The sequence below is a fragment of the Henckelia pumila genome, chromosome 1 (assembly GCF_033568475.1).
Source record: "Henckelia pumila isolate YLH828 chromosome 1, ASM3356847v2, whole genome shotgun sequence".
Lineage (NCBI taxonomy): Eukaryota > Viridiplantae > Streptophyta > Magnoliopsida > Lamiales > Gesneriaceae > Henckelia > Henckelia pumila.
In genome coordinates, this window is record NC_133120.1 from 87360421 (window position 1) to 87367056 (window position 6636).

The following is a 6636-nucleotide window of genomic DNA, read 5'->3' on the forward strand; positions in this document are numbered from 1 at the left end:
TAATATGAGCCGATCCCATGGGAGTTCCACCCAACTTACAACATGTGTCGATCCAATGTACAGCTTTCCGACGAACGGGCCCCCCCAATAATATGAGTCGGACCGTATCCGCGGGTAGCATCTCATACATTGATCGTTGATGGAAGGTAGGAACATTTAAAAAATTTTAAATTTCCTTTATTTATCTTGATATCAATTTTAAATCATATTTAAAATGAGGGATTTTAATTTTGAAAATTTGTCTCATCATTTTAAAATTTTGTATGCTTGCCGGATTCACACAATTTAGTCTAAAACATGCATACAACGATAATATCATATATTATATAGGATGATCGATTCCATTTCTAATCGACCCGTGGTTGCCAATCACGAGTCTTAGTCCAATCCTAGGTAATATGCAGTATGCAATGCAATCCTATTACATTGAGCTTCCAATTTATATTTCTTCTGTCTTTATTGTCTGCTGGGCCCACCTCCGTCTTCAAATCTTCATCTCCCACTAAGTCTAATGTATTTACAATAAATAACCATGACAAGTAGGGGATACATTTTAAGGGGTGGGAACGGGCCATAAACCAGGCCCACTTTTATTACATATGACAATTCATATTGGGCCATAAACCAGGCCCATTAATAAATCCAACAACAATAAAAACAAATGTAAATTCCTAACATACACCTACAAAATTGGTCATGGCAATCGATCATCCTTATCCAATAATATTTAATTCAAAATTAATTTATTGGATAACATGCAATGGCAATTTAAATTAAAAAGATAAAATCATATTCCATATATAAAATCTTATTTTACATACAAAATCATATTTTATCTTTTTATCAAATAAAATCATATTTTACATATAAAATCCAATTTTATACATAAAATCATATTTTACTCAATATTTTCATAAGATCATATCTTATCATCAATTGTACCAAAAATAATTAATTTCATAAAATCTGATTTAACGGATAAAATCTATAAATTTTCCAAAAATTCAAATTTATCCAAAAATCAATTTTAAAATTTTCGGACTCGAACAATTCGATCCGACGCCTCGTGGACCAATCAAAAACAATTTTCGATCGGACCAAAAATAGAATTTTAACATATTAAAATTTTAATTTTAAAAATTAAAAATTAATTTTTCCGCGAGTCGCCCGGGACGTTCCCGGGCTGCCCGCGCCCCAAAAGGGCTCGGGCCGGGCAGCGACGATCGCTGCCATGGGCAGCGATCACGTCGCTGCCCGGGGCAGCGATCCAATCGCTGCACGTGTTTTTGCCCGAAAAATTTTTAATTAAAAAAAAATTTATTTTGTTTCAAAAACCGAGGCTTAAAAATTTTTGTACAATCGATTAATTTAATCGATTGATCTGAGCAACCTGGCTCTGATACCACTGTTGGAGAACGGCGATCAGATCAATCAGAATTGATACCCGGTGCAGCGGAAGTTTAAAAATTTTATATGGAACGATTCCATAATGGGTATCAAAACTTTACGATTAAATTTTGCGTGTAAAAATTAAATAACAATTATAAATTTTTACCTCCAATCTCGAATCGAGATTATGGACACCAACAGATTGCTCTGCTCTTGTTGTATCTCCCAGGAACTGATGGACGAACTGTTCTTCAATCAGGTCCACGAACAGAGATTTAATCCCTCTGATAGATTGCACTAGAAAATCTATCAGAAGTTTCTACGAAGAGAATTAACGAATTTGATCTGTTAAACCAGACTGTAAATTCAAAATTCACAGGCTGGAATTTTCGACAGAGAGAGGGAGGGGGCGGCGGCCACACTTAAGAAAAACAAGGGTTTTCGAAAATTATTTTGTGACCTCTGTTGTGTAATTTCTGTACTGCAATAACTTATTTATAATGTGGGCTGCTAACAGCTTAGGGCCCATTAGTCATAAGTTCAAGCCTGACAAGCAAAGCCCGCATGTTCAAAAATTAATATAAAATTCATCGTGACTCAGATTGATAAACCAATTTCACCAATGTTCACAGAAACCATTTCTGCATCTTTTAGAGTCAAGATAAATTTTTCTGAATCCGAATTCAGTGATTTCCAAAAATGCCCATCCCTATGTCATTTTAGGAAATCTTACTCCTTTACTCTTAAATAAGAAGTCCCACTTCTTTGTTCATTAAATTTAACTCTTTAAATTTAACTATCTCAACGGGGATTAAAAATCCATTACTCTGTGTGACCCTCAATGGTTCAGGGATACAGCTAGCCTTGGGCTCACAACTCCTTGTGACCCGGAACAACAATTTTCGACTTGCCCATCGAATCATGGTAAGTGCTCCTAGCAACATCGCCCCATGATTCCCTAGGTATCACTGATAGTGGCTGCAAGAACCAATAGATTTTGGTTAGCGTACAGTACGGTCCCTTCATCCATATATCCCGATCGAATCAACAACCATTGGTAAATCGAGAGTCGTTCGAGATTCGATAACTATGCAATACATCTTGAAGATCAAATAGTGACATCGCATGTGCTACTAAGAAACCATTTCTTAAAACACATCATGTACTCTGGCCAGAGATTTGTCACACTAATATCTCCTCAGATCGCATAGGATATCCACACTCGCAAGTATGTGGTGAATCCTTGACAACAATGCATCGACTCCTATATGTGTTGTAACTGTACCCAATCCCGACACCTGATGACCCCAATAGAGTCGGTAAATGAGTCAAAGCACAGTACTAGCATATAGAGTCTCAATGATGTTTCAAGTAGTAAGGACTAATGGTGTACAACCAAAACCGCGGACTTCATCCACTCGATAAGTGATAACCACTTGGAAAGTCCGGATAGGATAGTTCGATCATTCATCGTATGAATATCCATTTGCATGCTTCGAACATCTCTATGTTTCTTACCAATAAAACGTGGTACTCGGCATCGCAAATGCTAGTCTCAATCTGGAGCGATCCTTATCCTTATTAACGGACGGCTCAATCGACTAGGAACAGTTTAGAATATACAGTGACTATAAGATGTGTTTCATGATAGCCATCCCCATGTGCTACCACATCTTACATACACTATAGTATATTCAAGGTCTTTATCAAAACAACAATAGTATATCACAATATAACAATATGAAGAAAGATAAAGTCATTGCCATCAATAAAAGTGTAAATTATATTAAACAAAAGATTGTTTATACAAATAGTCATCAAAGCCCTTAGCCACAAGTTGGCTCACCGGGCACCCACTCTTTCATGACCCGCGTCCTCAATCTGCGCTCCTCCCTAGCCAAGATCCGTATAGGCCTCTTCTCAAATGCTAACTCCGGTGTCAACTTAAGAGGCTCAAAATCCAACACATGTGATGGGTTCGAGATGTATCTCCGAAGCATGGATACATGTAAGACGTTGTGCACTGCTGCAAGCCCTGGCGGTAGAGCTAAACGGTAGGCCAACGTGCCAACTCTCTCCAAGATCTCGAATGGCCCTATATACCTCGGATTAAGCTTCCCTCTCCGGCCAAATCGTACCACTCCCTTCATAGGTGACACTCTCAGAAACACGTGATCACCTACTGCGAACTCCAACTCTCGTCGTCGAGTATCTGCGTAACTCTTCTGACGACTCTGAGCAGTCCTCATTCGATCTCGAATCTGAGTCACAATGTCAGCTTTCTGCTGCACGATCTCAGGACCAAGTAAAATCCTCTCACCGACCTCATCCCAATGCACAGGAGATCTGCACCTCCTCCCGTACAATGCTGCATAAGGAGCCATACCTATAGACGACTGAAAACTGTTGTTATAGGTAAACTCCACTAATGGCAGTCTACTCTCCCACGAGCCCTGAAATTCGATGACACAAGCCCTCAGTAGATCCGCGAGAACCTGGATCACTCTCTCAGACTGACCATCTGTCTGGGGATGGAACGCTGTACTGAACAAAAGTCTAGTCCCCAATGCAGTGTGCAAACTCTTCCAAAACGCAGACGTAAATCTCGGATCTCTGTCTGATACCATAGACACTGGTATGCCATGCAGTCTAACAATCTCCTTGATGTAAAGCTCTGCATACTGTGTCAACGAGTAAGTAGTCCTCACTGGTAAGAAATGAGCTGACTTGGTGAGTCTATCCACGATCACCCAAATAGCTGTGCAACCTCTGGCACTCCTCGGTAAGCCAACTACAAAGTCCATCGTAATATTCTCCCATTTCCATTCCGGAATAGAAGAGGTCTAAGAAGTCCTGCTGGACGCTGATGCTCTGCCTTGACTCGCTGACAAGTCAAACACTCTGACACAACTCTCCCGATGTCTCACTTCATCCCGGGCCACCAATACAATAGCTGCAAATCTCGGTACATCTTCGTACTTCCAGGGTGAATGGAGTACGGAGATGTGTGAGCCTCTGCTAGAATCTCATCTCTCAACTGATCGACGTTCGATACCCACATCCTACCACGGTACTGAACAATGCCATCCACAACTGTATATAGAAGACCACCCTTGGCCTCATCCCTCTGTCTCCAATGCTGCAACTCCTTATCTGTAGGCTGTCCCTCTCTGATCCGATCCCGTAGAATCGGCTGCACCGTCAACACTGACAAGCTCGGTGCATGACCACTCGAGTAAAACTCCAAATCAAACCTCTGAATCTCACTCTGCAGTGGTAACTGCACTGACAAACACGATACCACTGACGACTTCCGACTCAAAGCATCGGCCACTACATTAGCATTACCTGGATGGTAGCTAATGTCACAGTCATAATCCTTCACCAACTCCAACCATCTCCGTTGCCTCATGTTCAACTCCTTCTGAGTGAAGAAGTACTTGAGGCTCTTGTGATCCGTGAAAATCTTGCACTTCTCTCCATACAAATAGTGCCTCCAGATTTTCAAAGCGAAGACCACTGCTGCTAATTCCAATTCATGTGTCGGGTAGTTCTGCTCATGAATCTTCAACTGCCTCGACGCATAAGCAATAACCTTACCACACTGCATAAGTACTGTGCCTAAACCTAGCTTAGACGCGTCGGTGTACACCACTAACTCCTCGTGTGGTACTATCATCGCTAAAACCGGTGCAGTAGTGAGTGCTTCCTTCAGCTGATCGAAGCTCCTCTGACAATCTGAACTCCAATTAAACTTCGCGTTCTTCTTGGTTATCAAGGGTACTGCAATAGAGGAAAAACCCTTGATGAACTTCCTATAATATCCTGCCAAACCCAAGAAACTGCGAATCTCCGAAGCATTCCTCGGAATACCCCATTTCTGCACTGCCTCAACCTTCGACTGATCCACTGCAATCCCATCTCTCGAAATAATGTGGCCAAGAAATGCCACCTGCTCGAGCCAAAACTCGCACTTGCTGAACTTGGCATACAAATGATGCTCCCTCAAAGTCTGCAAGGCTGTCTGTAGATGCTGCCTATGCTCTTCAACGCTCCTAGAGTAGATCAAGATATCATCAATGAAGACTATGATGAACTGATCAAGATACGGCTGAAATACCCGGTTCATGAGATCCATGAAAACCGCTGGAGCATTGGTCAACCCAAATGGCATCACTAAGAACTCGTAATTCCCATAATGTGTCCGGAATGCAGTCTTGGACACATCTGCATCTCTAACTCGCAGCTGATGATAACCAGATCGCAGGTCGATCTTGGAGAACACTGAAGCTCCCTGCAACTGATCAAATAAGTCCTCTATCCTCGGTAGTGGGTACTTATTCTTCACTGTGACTCTGTTGAGCTCTCGATAATCGATGCACAGTATCATACTGCCATCCTTCTTCTTCACAAATAACATTGGAGCTCCCCATGGAGAAAAGCTAGGACGAACAAAGCCTTTCTATAATAACTCCTGTATCTGCTCCTTCAACGCTTTCATCTCGGTAGGAGCAAGTCTGTATGGTGCCTTAGAGATAGGCACGGTGTCTGGCACCAAGTCGATGCTGAACTCCACATCTTTTACTGGTGGAATTCCTGCAACATCCTCCGGAAAGACGTCCGGAAAGTCACGAACCACCTCTATCTCTGATAATGATCTGCTAGATGGTCCTGAGGCCGTGACAATACTTGCTAGAAAACCTTGGCAACCCCGTTCAACAGCTTCCTCGCCTGAATAAGAGATATCACCTGAGGAATATCACTGCTCTGAGATGCATGAAAAGTAAACGGGTCGCCTCCCGACGGTTTCACTGACACTGTCCTCCGACGAAAATCAATCGAAGCTCCATTGACTGTCAACCAGTCCATACCCAATATCAAATCAAATCCACTCAACGGCAAAACCACCACATCGGCGCTAATGGAGTGCCCCTGAAGCTCCAACGCCAGTTCTCGAATGACCCTAGAGGTTGAAATAATCTGTCCTGACGGCATAGTGACATCATAACCACTGTCAACAATCTCAGGTGTGATGCCTATCCGTCTAATAAACTCCAGGGAGATAAACGAATGCGTAGCCCCCGAATTTAGCAACGCAAACGTGGAGTTGCCTCCGACTAGAATTCTCCCTGCACACAGAAGAATCCCAAAAATTTCATACCACTACCAAACTTTCCCCCAAAGATGAACTAATAACCCTTAATTCTAATCAAAAGTAAAACATGCTTCTTATTCTAACATGCAGAT